General features: G+C 43.3%; 1 protein-coding gene and 1 long non-coding RNA gene across 2 annotated transcripts in view; one reads left to right on the forward strand and one right to left on the reverse strand.

Moving 5' to 3' along the window:
- The window catches only part of LOC124400896, a 4,743-nt gene extending 3,736 nt beyond the window's left edge, over window positions 1–1,007 (forward strand). The window contains exon 3 of the long non-coding RNA XR_006928484.1: window positions 919–1,007. This is a non-coding gene — a long non-coding RNA (uncharacterized LOC124400896). The remainder of the gene's footprint in view (window positions 1–918) is intronic.
- The window catches only part of LOC124401076 (antigen WC1.1-like), an 88,377-nt gene that overhangs the window by 5,291 nt on the left and 63,086 nt on the right, over window positions 1–20,000 (reverse strand). The window lies entirely within an intron of this gene.

A 20,000-nucleotide genomic window follows, 5' to 3' on the forward strand; every position in this document is an offset into this window, starting at 1 on the left:
TCTCTTTCGTGATCCACATATTTGATTTGGCACATGTTTTATGCTGGATGCCCTTCCTAACGCAACCCTCCCTGTTTATCCGGGCTTGAGACCAGCACTGAGAGTGACCTGGCTTGTGCCTCCCAAAAGACTAATAATAATAATAATAATAAAATAATAATAATAATATAAATAATAATAATAATAAAATAATTAATTAATAATAATAATAATAATAATAATAATAATAATAATAATAAAATAATAATAATAATAAAATAATAAATTCATAATAATAATAATAATAATATAAATAATAATAATAATAAAATAATAAATTAATAATAATAATAATAATAATAATAATAATAATAATAATAATATTAATAATTTGACTATTAACATTATCATTGTTAAATAGGCCCCCTGGTGGTCTAGTGGTTAGGATGCGGCGCTCTCAGGGAACCAACCCCAGCCGCTCTTAGTGCCGGACCCAAGCCGTAAAAATGGGGAGGGTTGCGTTAGGAAGGGCATCCAGTGTAAAACGTGCCAAATCAAGTGACCCATGATGGGAGAAGCCGAAAGAAAGTTTTTTTAGTATCATTGTTAAATATTTTTTTATTTAAACTATTCCATTAAATTATTAGGTTTTTATGTGCATAGATGTTTATTATAAATAAAGGTTGTTACACATCTCCTGTAATTGCATCCTAATCTCAGGGAATCACATGTGGGATTTTAACCCCTAATTACCAACTTTATGCAATAAATCAAAATAATCCATTTAATCACTGCTACAGAACCTAAAATCCAATTACACAACACCGACTTAGTGTTTGTTAGTCTTGTGTTTTACATCACTGACTCTGTATATCACTGTGACTCTTATTCCTGCAGTTTGAATGTTTATTTATGACTTTAAATCTGTTTTTTTTGTAGGGAATGAAACTGAGAATAATGAAGGCTCTATTCCAGCTGATCAGAAGACAGTTATAAGAACAGGTATGATAATAATAGACAATCATTTCTAGCATTATCACAGTCAAATTAACACATTTAGTCTCACATTTATTGTTTCCACACAGAAAATACTAGGATGTGTTCTTATCGCTAACATGCTAATATTATAGCAGTTTTAGCAACTTGCTACAATCTCTGGCAGAACCCTGACACAGCAGATGTAGAATAGGTGAAAACACGGAGATGTTTATTGTGTTTGGTGGAAGCAGGAGCTGGAAGGGTTTTGGTGCAGTTTTGTGAGTTATTTCTGGAGGCTCACAGGTACAGCACCTCCTCAGATCTGAGGCTACTGATTGAGAGTCTATCAGTCGTGTTGTTGTGGGGCATCTATTTAGTGCTTGACCTGGAATGAGAAGTTCTCAGCTTTTGCCATTCAGTGTTGTGAGGCTTTTAAGACATGAGTGAAGTTCCTGCTAAAAGTTGTTACTACCTTGTTGATTAGTCCAGGTGATGACCAGACAGAATATGACTGTTTGGAAGGTATCAGATTATGAACGCATGGATTGTTCCTCTTCCTTGGAGGTTTGGGTTTGCCTGGTGCTCAGCTCTGTTGAGACCATGAGTTGATGTGGACAAAGAAGGCAGTGAAAAAGTTTTCCTCACTGAACAAGCTAGGTGAGCCCACCCTGGGTGTTGCTGAAGATCTCTATCAGTCTCAGTCATCTCTTTAGACATATAGTTCCAGTGGTGCAGGAGGGGTGCAGTTAGCAGTGGCCAGAGCTTCTAATTCAGAGATCTAGAGTCTATCTGAATGCAGCAATGTAGTCAAACATTCAAATGTTCTCAAAGCCTTTTTTCAGACCAGACACACACACACACACACACACACACACACACACACACACACACACACACACAAATACTTTATTCTTCTCCAGTAAAGTCACAAAAGGAAGAAACTGTGTTTGAGTTCTGTGGCTCTGACCAGCATACGAGGTCGATTTTTCCTCATTCTTCAGTTTTTAAAGAGATACGACTTCAGATTTCCAATTCTACAACTTATGAATTTTACTAAGTTGTTCTCTAGTTTGATTTCACTTCATTTTAAAGATCTTCCAGTCTTCAGTAGTGACAAAATACATTCAATAGTGTTTGATGTTGCAAGAAGTTTAAGCATTTTGAGAAGCAGTAAGTAATGATTTTGCTCTGTTTTTGCATCATAACTTCTGTTTATTACAGGACAGTCCTCATTTAAATAAATTAAAGATTCTTAAATCAAGAGTTTGTTTAGTTTTTAGATCTTCTGGTTTTAAGATCTTTTCATACAGATGAAGAAAAGACTGTTTAAAAAATAGTTATCAAGCAAGTTTTAATTTAATTCGACTAAATCACCTGCTTGGATCATTTGATCTCTTGTGTTTAGTCTGTATTTTATTAAATCATGCATTTATTTGCAGTGCACAGTCAGAAACGAACATTTTGGGTAAAAGATAAATTATTTTAATCAATATCCCACTGATCATCATACTTTCTAGAATCCTCATTTCATTCTCTCTCTCTCTCTCTCTCTCTCTCTCTCTCTCTCTCTCTCTCTCTCAGACAGTGTGAGGTTGGTGAATGGTGGAAGTCGCTGTGCTGGGAGAGTGGAGGTTCTTCATGAAGGACAGTGGGGAACAGTGTGTGATTCTGCCTGGGATATGAAAGATGCTGCAGTGGTGTGTGGAGAACTGCACTGTGGAGAAGCTGTAGATGTGCATTATTGGTCTGAATTTGGAGAAGGATCAGGAGAAATCTGGATTTATGATTTGTACTGCAGAGGATCCGAGCTGACACTGAATAACTGTAGCTCAAAGGGGGGACACGTCTGTATTCATGCTTTTGATGCTGGAGTCACCTGCTCAGGTAAACAACAAAAATATAAACAAATAATAAGTTAAAATATTATAATGATTGATTTTAATTATATTTAAATTAAACCAATGCATTGAATAAGTGCATTTGAAATGTATTTAAATTGAAAGTATAAATTATCTGCAAATGTATTTCTGATTGTAATTTTTTTTAAATGGCACAAATAACAAATTACAATACAGGTGAAAATTTGAGACTCACTGCTGTTTCTCACCGATGTTCTAGAAGAGTGGAGGTGCTTCATGGAGTTTCCTGGTCCACAGTGTGTGATGCTGACTTTGACCAGCAGGATGAAGAGGTTGTGTGTCGAGAGCTGGAGTGTGGGATTCCTGTGAAGGTTCTGAGATCATCTGCTTTTGGTCGAGGGGAGGGTCAGGTGTGGACAGAGGAGCTTCAGTGTAGAGGAACCGAATCTGATATTACCCTCTGCCCATCATCATCTTCACTCAAACACTCAAACTGCTCCCATCACAATGATGTGGGATTAATATGTTCTGGTAAAGTATCATGATTGAACTTCTGTTTAAATAGAGACCACGTTCCTGTCAATCAAACTTTAAGGTGTCTTTGTTGATGTTCCTCTTTCACTGAGCTCTCGGCTGTTTGTTCAGGTCACACAGAGGCTCGGCTGGTGAACGGATCAGACTCCTGTTCTGGTCGAGTGGAGCTCCAGTACCTCAGTGAGTGGGGCACAGTTTGTGCTGTAGGCTGGGATATGAGAGCTGCAGATGTTCTCTGTGCACAGCTGGATTGTGGGAGTGCTGTGGCTGTGGTGGAGGTGGACTGGTTTGTGGAGGGAGTGGCCACATCTGGGCTGATGTGTTTGATTGTCAGGGAATGAGACACACCTATCACAATGTGGCATCTCATCATGGAGTCGAGCTGCATGTTCTCATAAACACGATGCTGGAGTGATCTGTAACGGTGAGATATTAACATCACGTACACCACGTTAGTGAATAAAGTCAGTGTTCATTAGAATATTTCAGTGATGTTCTTCTGCTTCAGGATCATCCATGGCGTTTCATGAGGGGCGAGTGCGGTTGTCTGGAGGGAGCGAGTGTCAGGGGGAGGTGGAGATTTATTTCAGGCAGGACTGGAGGAAAGTTCTCCTGGACTCGTGGAGTCTGTCTGAGGCGTCTGTGCTCTGCAGACAGCTGGGCTGTGGCTCTGTGCTGAACTACCGTTCATCTCCATCCACCACTGAACACAAACACATGTGTGTAACGGCTTTCAGCTGCTCTGGGAGTGAAGCTCATCTGGGGAACTGCAGCAGTGCACAAGCTGTCAACTGCACCTCTGGAGAACATCTGTACATCACCTGCTCAGGTAAACACCACCTACAAACACAACAGCTACAAATGAACAGAATTGTAGAACATCAGGAAATAAAATGTGCTGCTCCATTTCATTAGCAGCAGCATTAGCATTCAGTGTTTCAACATTAGCATGTTAACTGATGTGGTGTAAATGTAAAAACAAGACCCTTCAAGACCCTTCTTTTAAAAAAGAATGAACTTTGTGGTGAACTGATGGCATGATGTAACACTGAGTAGAAACACATGATCTGTGGTGTTCTTCTACATGATGAAGTTCTATACATGACCTTAGAACAGATTGTCTGTAATTACTGTGTAAAATACAGTCATTCCATCCTGAAAGTGTGTGTTTTTACACTCGTCTATGATACAAACTGTATATTCCACACCTTTTCCCCTTCAGTGACCCCTGTGTAGAAAAAAGAAAAAGCAGAAATAAAGTTAGATGATGTCAGGCTGATGACGCGGAAGCGGAAATAACTCGATCATTGTCTTTATTCAAACTCGGTTCAAACACAAAGAAACACTCACAAGCCGCGGAGAAAAGCAAACAACGAATATCTGCTCGGGGCGAGTAATCCAACACGAAAGTAAATGTCCAACGGAAAACAAAACCTGAAATAAAAGCACTCCACGGCAAAGAGCAATCTGACGCAGAAACAGAGTCTTGGAGAAAGAACCAGCGGGAAGGCAGGCGGTCGCGGAATGACCAGCATGACAATTTAAGAACCGACAGCCTGTGACTCGAGAATGTGAGTCTATATAGTCTGATCCGTAACGAGCCACAGCTGTCGGTCGTTCAGGCAGCTGAGGGATAACGAGGAACCATGACAGCTACTGAGGGGGGCGTGGCAGGGTGCATCTCTGACAGCTACTGAGGGGGGCGTGGCAGGGAATCCCTGACAGATGATTAGAGAAGTTGATTGGGTGAGGAGATGCAGTGCTTCTGCTCGTAGTATCTGTTTCTGGCTCCAGTGTCTGTGGAGGAGAAGTTCATAGCAGCCATGGTTGGTGTTTTTCTATTCTGGGTGTTGTGGAAGGTGGAGGTTTGACAGAATGGACCTCTATGTTCCTGAGTCTGTTCCTGCAGACATGTGAATCTGTAGTAGTTAAACAGCCTTGTTCAAGCACAGACCTCCATATTCCACCATCATTTATCTGACTTTCAGGATCAGAGGGATTTACATTTACTGCATTTACATTACTGCCCTCATCCAGAGTGACTTACAGTCATCTCACTTATACAGCTGAGCACTTGAGGGTTAAGGGCCTTGCTAAAGGGCCCAGCAGTGGCAGTTTGGTGGTGCTGGGATTTAAACCCACAACCTTCTGATCAGAAGACCAACATCTTATCGACTGATCTCCCACTTCCCAACTGATTGCATGATCATGGTGCAGTGCAGGTTGAGATAAGAGCTGTGAGGTAGAGCAGTGCTGCTCTGGTTTTCTCTTTGTAGGCAATCATCAGTGTAATGCAGGAGCTGCAGGATACCAGTAAAGGAACATAGCAATGGGGTGGGAGAACCTCAGGAGGTTAAAATCAAATCATGCAGCTGCATTCTTGGTGAGTTGTAGAGGTCAAATGTCCCTCAGAGGAAGATAAAGTGCAAAGTTGTGTTCAGTCTCCAAATCAGAGAGTCATTTATTGAGATCACAAAAACAAGTACATGCAGATAAATCATTTTTGAAATTATGAGATACCTGATCTGAGATCTGGCTGGAAACAAGAAAATCTGTAGGGGGAAGTTAAAGAATGAGTGTCATCTTTATAGCAATGATATAAAACCTGTGAGAAATTTTAATTAACCAGAATTTCAATATAAATAAAACTGAGACGAGAATTTGGAAATAAAAACATAAATAAATGGCAAGATCCTACGGTGGCCGAGAAGTGCAAAACACATTAACAAATCCAACAACAAATCAACAAATCCAAAAAACACAACGACAAACCAGACAAACCGGAAAAGGTAGGTATAGTTTGCGAAATGGAAACTTACATATCATTGGACAAGACACCTGTCAGTCAAGATATACAGGTGAGTGACAGGTGTCTCGTCCAATTATCTGTATCTTTTTTTTTTCTGTAAAAAAAAATCTTCATTTTATTTCTGTTTGGTTTCTGTGTGGTGATTATATGAAAATGCACAGGCAGTATAATGAAAAATTATTCTGATAGTATATCAACGTTCTTTTTCTATAAGAACTATAATCTCCATTTTGTCATCTACACTGTAAAAATGAAAAGTTGACTTAACTTAAAATTTCAAGGCAACTTGCTGCACAGCTTTTTTGAGTTTACTCAACTCTGGACCAAGTTGTTCATTCAACTCAAATCACTGAGTAAAGTCACATCTCTTTTTTGTTCAACTAACACAGTTTTTCTAGTTAAAATTACTTGTAATTATTTTCCAATGTGTCCCAATAAATTATGTTATGTGAACATTTTTTGGAAACATTTGAGTTTTATGGACAAAATTGTTTTGTTAGCATTTACACAATGTTATAAAATAAAACTATAACTGCAGACTTTAAGTTTTGTTTGTTTATAATCTTGAATGTCTTGAATACAAACAAGGTCAAACAATAGCCATACCTCCTAACAGAAAAAAAAGAAAGTCAAAATAAAAATGTCAATCAATGAAAACACAAACTGAAGATAATTGAAAATTCACTTTTAACCTTTTAACGTGTAAAGGCTTTGACTCTATTCCTTAGATGCTTAAAACATTAAAACACTAATAAACATGTAAAATAAAACATTAAAACATAGAAGTTCAACACTGGATGGTCTGCCTACCTTTCAACAATGTAACACTGTCAACAATGTCAACACGTACCTTACAAAATACACTGCAATCAATAAACATTTTCAAACAAACAATAAAATAAATTAGTACAAATATAAATGAAATTTAAATAAAATAACAAATAAAATGGCACAATAAAGAATCTGAAAAGATGAAAAATAAACGCACAATCAACAAAACAAATTCAATAAAAATGACATTGTAAGACATAATATTCACATTTCAACAACTCAGTTTAACAATTTATTTTATTAATTAACATTTTAACGCTAATATTTGTTTAATTCAAAAGATGCTCACACCAAAATGTCAACATTCCCAGTAAGAGTTTACTTTTCACGGACTGTACCTTTGCAGAGCAGTAAGCCTCATTTTCATAACACCAAAAAACTAACATTTTTAAAACAGCCTTAAAACATTTTCAAACAGTTCAACAATTCACAGTTCAACAACGTTCACAGGAAGAGCTTAGTTTTCAAAGACTGTACCCTTGCAGAGCATCGAGTGCCCATTTCCATAAACACCTTCTCAATTACCTCAAAAGTATATTTGAGTTCTTTTGGGTAGTGAAAATCCAAGGCGAAGATAAGGCCAAACAGGTAAGAAACAGCAGATTGCAGGTCTGAAATGTTTTTCAGAACAACTTCCTCCTCCAAAACAACAGCAAAGTTTGTAATGGTAGGCGGTGTGCTAGGGGCGACATCATCCTCGGTTAGAACAAGTTCCCCTTCAGGAACTCGAGCTGCGTCGAAACGCTATGGGAACGCCCCTGCGTGACCACGCTCTGAACCACGTGTGAAATCTAGCCAATAGGCAAGCCGTGACGTCATAGACAGGCGACGTCGCGTAAACCAGGAAGCTACAAGATGGCTGTGCGGTGGTAGCGACATTAGCTTCTGCCGCGGTGGCGTTTCAGTGGTAGTTCCTCGCTGCTCCGATGGAGCTGCTCAGCGGCAGCCGCGCCCTGGTACGTCCAGGCACAGCGAGATGGCCCGGTGAGAGAGTGTTGCCACCCGACTCGCTGGGCGGTCCTAGGGGCCCTGGCGACTCTCTAGGCCGAGGAGGCTGGACGGCCTGAGGGTCGCCCCGCCTGGTGAACGGGCTATGGTGCGAGGCCTGATGGCTTGCATTTTGGAGGGCGGTGCGCACCTCATGCTACGGTGCTCGTCCCTCCCTGGCACCGCCGGGAGGCCGGTCTGTCGGCCCTGCCACAGGGTGTTCGGGCGCTGCCTCCCTCTAGCGGTTAACTCCTTATTTCCGCCGACAGTTCGTTGCGGATGGGTGTCATCCGCCGCCTCTCAGGGGCTTCACGGCCGCAGCACGCTGCTCCTGCCGTTCGGGTTCAGGAGGTCTGTCTGTTAGCCCTGCCACGGGTCGTGTTCAGGGCGCAGCTTCTCCAGCGGTTTGCTCCCAGTATTCCGCCCGTATGATCGCTGCGGACGGGGGGTTCCGCCGCCTCTCAGGAGGCTTCAACGGCCGCAGTACGCTGCTCCTGCCGTTTGGGTTCAGGAGGACTGTCTGTTAGCCCTGCCACGGGTCGTGTTCAGGGCGCAGCTTCTCCAGCGGTTTGCTCCCCGTATTCCGCCCGCGTGATCGCTGCGGACGGGGGTTCCGCCACCTCTCAGGAGGTGTGGTCGGCTGCAGAGCACCGCTCCAGCCGCTCTGAGTGGGTCGGGGGCCAGCCCCGAGGGGTTGGTTCTCCCTGTGGAGACTTTCTGTCAGTCTTAGGGCTGCCTGAGTCTCTCGGGGTCCTGCGTACTGTGAAGAAGGGTTGCGCGATTCGGTTCGCATCTTCTCCTCCCCGGCTCGACGGGGTGTGTCCCGCCCTGGCGGGACCCGTGCAAACCCTGGTCCTGGAACAGGAGTGCGCACACTCCTGGGGAAAGGGGCCATCGAGGTGGTTCCCTCTCAGTTTGCGAGTCAGGCTGCTACGCCCGTGCTTCGTTGTTCAAGAAGGACGGTGGGTTGCGTCCCATTCTGGATCTCTGCTACTTGAACCACTCACTTTTGGGGCTCGGGTTCAGGTTTCTCGTTTAGAGAGGTCGTGTCTCAGGTCATGTCCAAGGACTGATTTGTCATCGCTAGATCTGGAGGTTGCATGCTCCCATGCAGCCGTCCTTCACCGCGCACGGAGGTTCCTGAGGTTGCTTTGGTGAGCTTACCAATATCGGTCCTTCCGTGCGGCCTAGCGCCCTCACCCCGTGCCTTCACAGAGTGCGTGAACGCAGCACTGACCCCGCTGCGGCTTCAGGGCATCCGCGTTCTGTATTATATCAGCGATTGGTTGATGGTGGCTCGTTAGACCACCTGGCGGTTTGGCATTGAGGTGCTGTTCCCGCCTGCATGAAGGTACTGGGGTTCGGACTGGGACGCCGGGTTGTGTGTACTTTCCCAGCGCGGAGGGCCACTTTCTCGGCGTGGTGTGGGACTCGGCCGAGTTGCGGGCACGGTTGTCTCCCGCCCGGTTTGTAGTCATCCTCACTGCAGTCAGGAGGGTAGGGGCAGGCCGCCTGGTCACTGTGAGGCAGTTCCAGAGGCTGCTGGGTCTCATGTCGGCAGTGTCCGCATGTGGCCCCTCCAGTGGTGGCTCCGGGGCAGTAGGTTCTCCCCTGAGAGTCTGTGTCATCACATCAAGGTCTTACGGTGTGCCCACGAGCCTTGGTTGCATGGTAGAACCTTACGTTCTGTCCCGAGGCCCCGTTTTAGGGACTCCTTGTCGTCGCGTAACGCTAACGACGGGCGCTTCCATCACGGGGTGGGGAGCGGTCATGAGTGGCCACTCCTCTCAGGGTCTGTGGGCGGCCCGCGTCTCTTGTGGCACATAGGTTGCGGGAGGTGCTGGCAGTGTTGTTGGGTTACAACTCTTTCTCCCAGTCCTTAGAGATCGCTATGTGTTGGTCCGCTCGGACAATGCTGCGGTGGTCTCGCACATCGCCCACCGGGGACCTCCGGTCTCGCCCTTGCGAGCAACGGGCGCAGGGGGTCCTCTTGTGGTCCCGGGACGAACTCCTCTCATTTAGAGCCGGTTACATCCCGGGCGGTTGGATGCCTGAGCAGGCGCCCTGTCGAGACAGTGGCTGCCGTGGGGCGGTCTTGGCGAGGCTACGCCTGTCGCCTTTCCCGATTGCGCTGCTCTCGGGAGTTCTGGGAAAGTTTTGCGGTAGAGTCTGTCTCCTCCGGTAGCACCTGGTTGGCGGGCGGAACCCTGGTTCACCCCCGCCCGGTGTTGTGGAGCCTGTGGCCCCTGAGGGGACACAGTTTGTAGCGGCTGTTCTCTCTACCGAGGTAGTAGAGGCCCCTCTCACTCCAGAGCTCCCTCCATGAGGAGGTCGTATGCCGCACGATGGCGACTGTTCGGCGTCACGGTGTGGGCACCATGACTTGGACCCAGATGACTGCCGGTCGGTTCAGTTCTGGTGTTTTTGCAGGTACAGTTTGCCGCAGGGTTAACCCTTCGACCCTGAGGGTTTCCGTGTTCGCTGGGTAGGTCCCATTGGTGACACGTTTCCTCCGCGGCGCCGGAGGCTGTGGCCCGGGACACGACTGGAGTGCCTGTCTGGGACTTGGCAGTTGCCTCGCCCCACCTGGAGTTGCCCCTGGCATGCCCAGAGTGTTCTTACACGGGCCAGGTGCTCCCACACGATGTGTCGTGTTACAGGCATTCTGCCCTCCTCTATTATAGCCCCGACCAGGGGTTACGAGACCGGCTGTGTCCAGTGCGAGCACTGGGTGCTTATCTCCACAGGACGAGTCCTTGAGGTGGTTGGTGCAGTTGTTCGGCTGCGAGTCCTGGTCCCCGCCCGATCGCGGTCAGGGCTCGCCCACCGGAGTGTGGCGGCCTCTGCGGCCGGGTGCACATGAGTGTCACCCGGGACGCCTGTGACGCTGCGGGTTGGTCCACCCCGCTGGCCTTTGTCAGGTTCTATGGCCTCGACCTCAGAGCCACCCCGGGCTCCTCTGTCCTACGTGCTGGTGCCGAGGCCCTCACTCTTTGGCAGGGTCTGGTCAGTGTGGCGTGATTGGACACTCGTTCCCATAGCGTTTCGGCGCAGCTCGAGTTCCTGAAGGGGCGTCTCAAGGTTCTGACGTAACCCTAGTTCCCGAGGGCAGGCGCTGCGTCTCCGTGCCACACTCCCTGCATCCGCGGCGCTTACCTTCTCTCTTTGCAGAAGCTAATGTCGCTACCACCGCACAGCCATCTTGTAGCTTCCTGGTTTACGCGACGTCGCCTGTCTATGACGTCACGGCTTGCCTATTGGCTAGATTTCACCGTGGTTCAGGCGTGGTCACGCGGGGCGTTCCCATAGCGTTTCGGCGCGGCGTCTCGTTCCTCGGGGAACTAGGGTTACGTTCGTAACCTTGAGACGAATTCCCATTTTCATCCCTCTGGTCTGCTGGAGATGTGTCCTAATAAAACAACAAATACATCATTATCAGCTGATCTCAGTTTTCTATCTTTTTTCCCTGAAAAAACACAACTAATTATATGAAAGAACGGGTTTTAAAGGTGCAAATACAGTTGTCATAAAAAACAATTCCAATTTACTCGTCCTCCATGTCGCACTCTTGTGTGTTTTAGAAGAACATCTTGAGAAAAGTGGGCAAATTTGCAAATTTTACATTGCATGCTGAGCTCTGAAACCAACGTTTTGTTTATATAGTGAGCATACACAAATGAAAGTAGACCCTTTACAGATTTAAATGATGTATTACTTTGACATTTTTGATAAAATATGACCGAGCAGTTTAAGCTCTTTTTGCTGGCATCTGAAAAAAAAGCACGTTTGGGCACCGGCGGCAATTCAGACTCCAGAGGGTTAAATAAATTAAAAACTGTAACGCAGCACAACAACCTCTTTGGGTTTGCCCTCCTTAACCGGCACTGCGTTCATGCAAACTTGCTTTAAAATAATAAGCTTGACCAATGACACTACATTTCTTAGTTATGACTTTCAAAACCAGGTCAAAAACAATTGTACATTTTATTGGCATTAAAAACTCCAACATTAGATACATTTGCATGTTGCAAACAATGTTTAATGCTCACACTGATGTTTCACAAACATTACAAACAGTTCAACATTATAAAAAATATAATAAAATAAATAAAGATGCTTACTTTAAACGCTGACGTTTGAAGAGTGGATGAAGCTGTCCTGAAGCTTGACTGATGATCAAAATGGCGCTATCATTTCATGTTCACTCCAACATCTGCATGTTATAGCGCGCCAACCACCAAGCCAACTTGTGTGCTTGTAAACTTATATGTGCATATCCAGTCAACGTTTTTTTCAAATTAAGTTGGCCAGACAATTTTTGAACCAACTTATTTCCACTTATTAAGTCAACTTTTTTGAGTTTTATTGTCCAGTTAACTAATAGATATGTAATTCAAACTTTTCGAAAGTTGGATTTTTTACAGTGAACAAGTGTGTTATATCGACGCTGGAACAGCATCCAACTACAATAACCAAAACACAGCGTGATCTACACACATGACCACCACAGACTGCAATACACACAAACACAGGGACTGTCATTCTGTTCACCAGCTAATCATAAACACCTGAACTCCATCTCCCACTCATCACACATAGAATATAAAGCTTCTCCCAACACCAGTTCCATACTGGATATGTTTTGTGTGTCATTCTAGTCATATCAGGCCTTTCTGTTCCCTTTATACAAGATGTACATCGACGTGTAAAATCTCTCTGGTGCTTCAGAAACAGTGTGTAAATAATAAAGATATGATCATTTCCTCTTCTTTAATTTACTGGTGGAATATCAGTGATGACCCTGAGGTTGTTGGAACACCATTACTATTAATACTGTACAAACCATTTATTCAGGACCAAAAGGTGAAGCAGAAATGTGACTGAGACACCATCAAACACCTTTTCACAAGAAATCAACCAAATAAACCAAATTTATCTCCTTTTCACACTTTTAATGCATAAATGCTGTAAGTGATCAGTTCCTCAACTCCCTCACTGTACATTCTATTGTACTTTCCATACAAACAAAATTACTATATTTTCCTGTTCATGTCTTTTATATGTGACAAAATCCAACCTGAATCTGTAATCTCTTATTCAGCGTTTTATTATTTCAGTGCTTCTGTTTTTAGCCACCAGATGTCGCAAGTGGGCCCTTAATCCCTAATCCCTAATCCCTAATAGCTAATCTGCGTTCCTGTGTTTAGTGTTTCCACCAGTGTCTCGTTACTGTGTGTAACTAAATTTCCCCTTTTGTGTCTGTTCTCTGATTATTGAGTTGTTTCTTGCAAATGCCTTTTTTCTGTTCAGACCTTTTTTTAAAACTCACACCTACAGTTATTTAATCCATTAGTCTTGACATTAAGGAATCTGTTATGCTTCAGGTTACCTGTTATGTCGCTGATGTGTTTTTATCAGTGGTGTGCAGTAATAAAGGAAATGTAATTTGTTTTTGTAATTTTTTATTTTATTTTTAATAAATCATATTTTTTGGATGCTTAAGTACATTTTAAGGTACAGTTAAAGTAAAAGTAAAAGTTTATTGGGACTATATATATATATATATATATATATATATATATATATATATATATATATATATATATATATGTATGTATGTATATATATATATATATATATATATATATATATATATATATATATATATATATACATACATACATATATATATATATATATATATATATATATATATATATATATATATATATATATATATTTATTTTTCATTTATATTCATTTATCATAAAATCTTCTACAATCCAGAAGGTGGCAGCAAAGTGCTTCTAAACACACCATCACTGACCTGCTGAGGTGCAGAGGGTCAGGATTCATCTCAGTCCAGAATTTACAACATGAACATGCTACAGTCATGTACAGTCATGCTACAATAAATCATTTCAATACACATACAACTTTACAGTCTCTACAAAGTGCAGGTACACAGCAACAACATGTAATCATATAGAACATCTTACTTCCTGTCTGTTTTGGGCGTTGGATCTCTCATACAATTTCATGCAACTATTCTCCTACGTTCTTTTTTTATCTGACGATGTGTTGAGCATATTACTCTTCTCATTTTTATATTTTTATATGATTTTTTCACATAAGTTTCTGCTTGTGCTTTGAATATATGTGCATACATGCTGTTTGAGTAGTTTAATGCATCTTGACTGCGTGCTGCTTTTTTATTTAATTTTTTATTTCACATCATGTTTTATCTCTGTCTCCTCGGCATGTCTGATGTCCTTTGCCTGGTGTGTGGTCCCCACTTTCTACTGGCATCGCTCATATCTGTTTTCTGAAGCGACTTATTGGTCCTCATCTTCTTCTTCTTCTTTCGGCTGCTCCCATTAGGGGTCGCCACAGCGGATCATCCGTCTCCATACCACCCTGTCCTCTACATCTGCCTCTTTCACACCAACTACCTGCATGTCTTCCCTCACCACATCCATGAACCTCCTCCTTGGCCTTCCTCTTTCCTCCTACCTGGTGGCTCCATCTTCAGCATTCTTCTACCAATATAATTCATGTCCCTTCTCTGCACATGTCCAAACCATCTCAATCTCGCCTCCCTCACCTTGTCACCAAAACATCCTACATGTGCTGTTGCTCTAATAAACTAATTTCTTATCTTATCCATCCTCGTCACTCCCAACGAAAACCTTAACATCCTCAGCTCTGCTACCTCCAGCTCTGCCTCCTGCCTTTTACTCAATGCCACTGTCTCTAATCCATACAACATCGCAGGTCTCACCACAGTCCTATAAACTTTCCCTTTCATTCTTGCAGATACCCTACTATCACAAATCACTCCTGTCACTCTTCTCCACCACTCCACCCTGCCTGCACTCTTTTCTTTACTTCTCTAACACACTCTCCATTACTTTGCACTGTTGACCCCAGGTACCTGAACTCCTCCACCTTCTCCACCTCTTCTCCCTGCAACTGCACCCTCCACTGCCCTCCCTCTCATTCACACACATGTACTCTGTCTTACTCCTACTGACTTTCATTCCCCTTCTCTCCAGCGCATATCTCCACCTCTCCAGGCTCTTCTCAACCTGCTCTCTACTCTCACCACAAATCACAATATCATCTGCAAACATCATAGTCCAGGAGACTCCTGTCTGACCTCGTCCGTCAACCTGTCCATCACCACTGCAAACAGGAAAGGGCTCAGGGCCGATCCTTGATGCAGTCAACCTTCACTCTGAACCAGTCTGTCGTACCTACTGCACACTTCACTGCCGTCACACTGTCCTCATACATGTCCTGCACCACCCTTACATACTTCTCTGACACACCTGACTTCCTCATACAATACCACAACTCCTCTCTTGGCACTCTGTCGTCGCTTTCTCTAAATCCACAAATACACAATGCAATTCCTTCTGTCCTTCTCTATACTTCTCCATCAACATCCTCAAAGCAAATAAGGCATCTGTGGTGCTCTTCCTCGGCATGAAACCATACTGTTGCTCACAGATGGTCACCTCTTCTCTCAGCCTGGCTCCCACTACTCTTTCCCATAACTTCATGGTGTGACTGATCAACTGAATTCCCCTGTAGTTACTGCAGGTCTGCACATCTCCCTTATGCTTAAAGATCGGTACCAGCACACTCCTTCTCCATTCCTCAGGCATCCTCTCCCTTCCAGAATCCTGTTAAACAATCTGGTTAAAAACTCCACAGCCATCTGTCCTAAACATCAACTCCACATCCTCCAACCTTCTCTCTCTGTGATTTTCCTCATTCATCAGCTGCTCAAAATACTCCCTCCACCTTCTCAACACACTCTCCTCACTAGTCAACACATTTCCTCTCCATCCTTTATTGCTCTAATGTGGCTCTAATGTGGCTTTCGCCACATCCCTTTTTACCTGCTGCCGCATCTCCTTGTACTCCTGCATACTTTTCTCATCACTCTGTCGATCCCACTTTTGTTTTGCCAATCTCTTTCCCCTAATGCTCTCCTGCACTTCCTCATTCCACCACCACGTCTCCTTGTCTTGCTTTCTATTTCCAGATGTCACACCAAGTACTTTTCTAGCTGCCTCCTCATCACTCCTGCAGTAGTTCCCCAATCATCCGGCACCTCTTCACCACCACCGAGCCCCTGTCTGACCTCTTCCCTGAACCTCACACTACACTCTTCCTCCTTCAGTTTCCACCATCTTATTATTCTTTCAATCCTTACATTCCTCCTCTTCTTCTTCGCCTCCAAAACCATCCTACAGACCACCATCCGATGCTGTCTAGCTACACTGTCCCCGCCAACACCTTACAGTCTCCAATCTCCTTCAGGTTGCATCTCCTGCATAGCACATAGTCCACCTGTGTGCACCTTCCTCCACTCTTATCGTCACCCTATGATCCTCCTTCTTCTTAAAATACGTGTTCACCACTGCCATTTCCATCCTTTTAGCAAAATCTACCACCATCTGCCCTTCCACATTCCTCTCCTTAAAACCATACCTACCCATCACCTCCTCATCACCTCTGTTCCTTCACCTACATGCCCATTAAAGTCTGCCCCAATCACCAATCGTTCTTTCCTAGGTACACCATCTACCACGTCATCTAATTCACTCCAGAATCTTTCCTTTTCCTCCATCTCACAGCCAACTTGTGGAGCATAGGCACTGATGACATTTATCATCATCCTTCAACTTCCACCTTCACGATCATCACCCTATCAGAAACTCTCTTCACCTCCACTACACTCTTACTGTACTCTTCCTTCAGAATCACCCCTACACCATTTCTCTTCCCATCCACACCATGATAAAACAGTTTAAATCCACCTCCAATGTTCCTAGCCTTACTCCCTTTCCACTTGGTCTCCTGAACACACAACATATATACCTTTCTCCTCTCCATCATATCAGCTATCTCTCTCCCTTTACCCGTCATAGTACCAACATTTAAAGTACCAACCCGAACCTCTACTCTCCTACACTGCTCCTTTTCCTGCCGTCTCTGTAGACGTCTTCCTCCTCTCCTTCTCCTCCTTCGGCCAACAGTAGCCCAATTTCCACCGGTACCCTGTCGGCTAACGATACCTGTGGCGGTCGTTGTTAACCCGGGCCTCGACCGATCCGGTATGAAATTCTCCTCTGTGATCCGCATATTTGATTTGGCTCATGTACTGCGTGCCGATTTCAGCCGAACAACCAATTTCCTGTTACTGTGCGTCTTTTTTAATCCGCTGGTGTATAAAGTCCTGACTCTCACTCTTTACAAAGATAAGATTCAGCAGGCAGAAGCAGTAAGAAGTTTGGGGTTAATGTGGATGAGACAGAGGGAGTCAGTGATGAGAACATGACTGAGAACAGACACATTCCTGATCATCATCATCTTTTCTCTGCTTGTGTTCTATATGTGGATCTTCAGCCTGGATACATTCATTAGATAACAACATTTTTAATTAGTTTTGTATTAATATATATATTTGGCTGTCAAAATTTAAATTCTTTTAAACGGCACTAAATGTTATTAACACGCTCAGTTCAGTGCTCATTTCTGTTTTTACCATTTTTATAAAAAAAAATGTAAATACATAAATAACTAAATATAAAAGAGGCGAAATTAAAACCTCCAGCAAAACATACACTTATTCACAACATCCCTTTTTTACTTAGATAAACAATAAATAAATAAACTGCAGATAAAAATATTTTTAATCAGTAAACTTTTGTTTTGTTTCTGCACCAAGTCTCAAATCAAACACCAAATCCACCATGTTTTACACAATTTACCCTCTGGGTGGCGTTTTGTGGGTTTTTCCCTCATAACAGCGAAACGAACTTAAATTACTGTCTTTATTGATCGTACAGATAAAAACAATACATCATTCAAATCTGTAAAATGTCTACAGGGAGTGCAGAATTATTAGGCAAATGAGTATTTTGACCACATCATCCTCGTTATGCATGTTGTCTTACTCCAAGCTGTATAGGCTGGAAAGCCTACTACCAATTAAGCATATTAGGTGATGTGCATCTCTGTAATGAGAAGGGGTGTGGTCTAATGACATCAACACCCTATATCAGGTGTGCATAATTATTAGGCAACTTCCTTTCCTTTGGCAAAATGGGTCAAAAGAAGGACTTGACAGGCTCAGAAAAGTCAAAAATAGTGAGATATATTGCAGAGGGATGCAGCAGTCTTAAAATAGCCAAGCTTCTGAAGCGTGATCATCGAACAATCAAGCGTTTCATTCAAAATAGTCAACAGGGTCGCAAGAAGCGTGTGGAAAAACCAAGGCGCAAAATAACTGCCCGTGAACTGAGAAAAGTCAAGCGTGCAGCTGCCAAGATGCCACTTGCCACCAGTTTGGCCATATTTCAGAGCTGCAACATCACTGGAGTGCCCAAAAGCACAAGGTGTGCAATACTCAGAGACATGGCCAAGGTAAGAAAGGCAGAAAGTCGACCACCACTGAACAAGACACACAAGCTGAAACGTCAAGACTGGGCCAAGAAATATCTCAAGACTGATTTTTCTAAGGTTTTATGGACTGATGAAATGAGAGTGAGTCTTGATGGGCCAGATGGATGGGCCCGTGGCTGGATTGGTAAAGGGCAGAGAGCTCCAGTCCGACTCAGGCGCCAGCAAGGTGGAGGTGGAGTACTGGTTTGGGCTGGTATCATCAAAGATGAGCTTGTGGGGCCTTTTCGGGTTGAGGATGGAGTCAAGCTGAACTCCCAGTCCTACTGCCAGTTTCTGGAAGACACCTTCTTCAAGCAGTGGTACAGGAAGAAGTCTGCATCCTTCAAGAAAACATGATTTTCATGCAGGACAATGCTCCATCACACACGTCCAAGTACTCCACAGCGTGGCTGGCAAGAAAGGGTATAAAAGAAGAAAATCTAATGATATGGCCTCCTTGTTCACCTGATCTGAACCCCATTGAGAACCTGTGGTCCATCATCAAATGTGCGATTTACAAGGAGGAAAACAGTACACCTCTCTGAACAGTGTCTGGGAGGCTGTGGTTGCTGCTGCACGCAATGTTGATGGTGAACAGATCAAAACACTGACAGAATCCATGGATGGCAGGCTTTTGAGTGTCCTTGCAAAGAAAGGTGGCTATATTGGTCACTGATTTGTTTTGTTTGGTTTTGAATGTCAGAAATGTATATTTGTGAATGTTGAGATGTTATATTGGTTTCACTGGTAAAAATAAATAATTGAAATGGGTATGAATTTGTTTTTTGTTAAGTTGCCTAATAATTATGCACAGTAATAGTCACCTGCACACACAGATATCCCCCTAAAATAGCTAAAACTAAAAACTACTTCCAAAAATATTCAGCTTTGATATTAATGAGTTTTTTGTGTTCATTGAGAACATGGTTGTTGTTCAAATTAAATCCTCAAATAAAATTAATCCTCAAAAATACAACTTGCCTAATAATTCTGCACTCCCTGTATAATTATATATAAATAAAAGCTTCTTGACTTGAAGAGGTGCACTTTCTCCGGTGTCACCTCATTAACTGTCCGTGTGGAAACATAGCAAAGGCTCTTAAAGATGTCCACACGTCTCTGCACTGTTATAGCTTTTATATTTAATCACTGTACACATGCTTCCATACATATCACATGCTGTAAATATGATACATATTTATCTGCACTTTTGCACGATTGCTACTTTTTGCACTTCTGGTAGATGCCAAACTGCATTTCGTTGCTGTACCTGTACTATGCAATGACAATAAATTTCTATCCATCCATCCATCCATCCATCCATCCATCCATCCATCCATCCATCCATCCATCCATCCATCCATCCATCCATCCATCCATCCATCCATCTATCTATCTATCTATCTATCTAATATTAATATGATGTGAGGTCCAGTTAACAGCTAAAACAGGTACTTTTTACTGAAGTACATGTCTGAGCCAAGACTTTTTTACTTTCACTTAAGTAAAAAGGTATAATCAGTACTTCAACTTTTACCCGAGTATTTTATAACATGAGGATCTGT

This window comes from Silurus meridionalis, chromosome 18 (genome assembly GCF_014805685.1).
Source record: "Silurus meridionalis isolate SWU-2019-XX chromosome 18, ASM1480568v1, whole genome shotgun sequence".
Taxonomy (NCBI): domain Eukaryota; kingdom Metazoa; phylum Chordata; class Actinopteri; order Siluriformes; family Siluridae; genus Silurus; species Silurus meridionalis.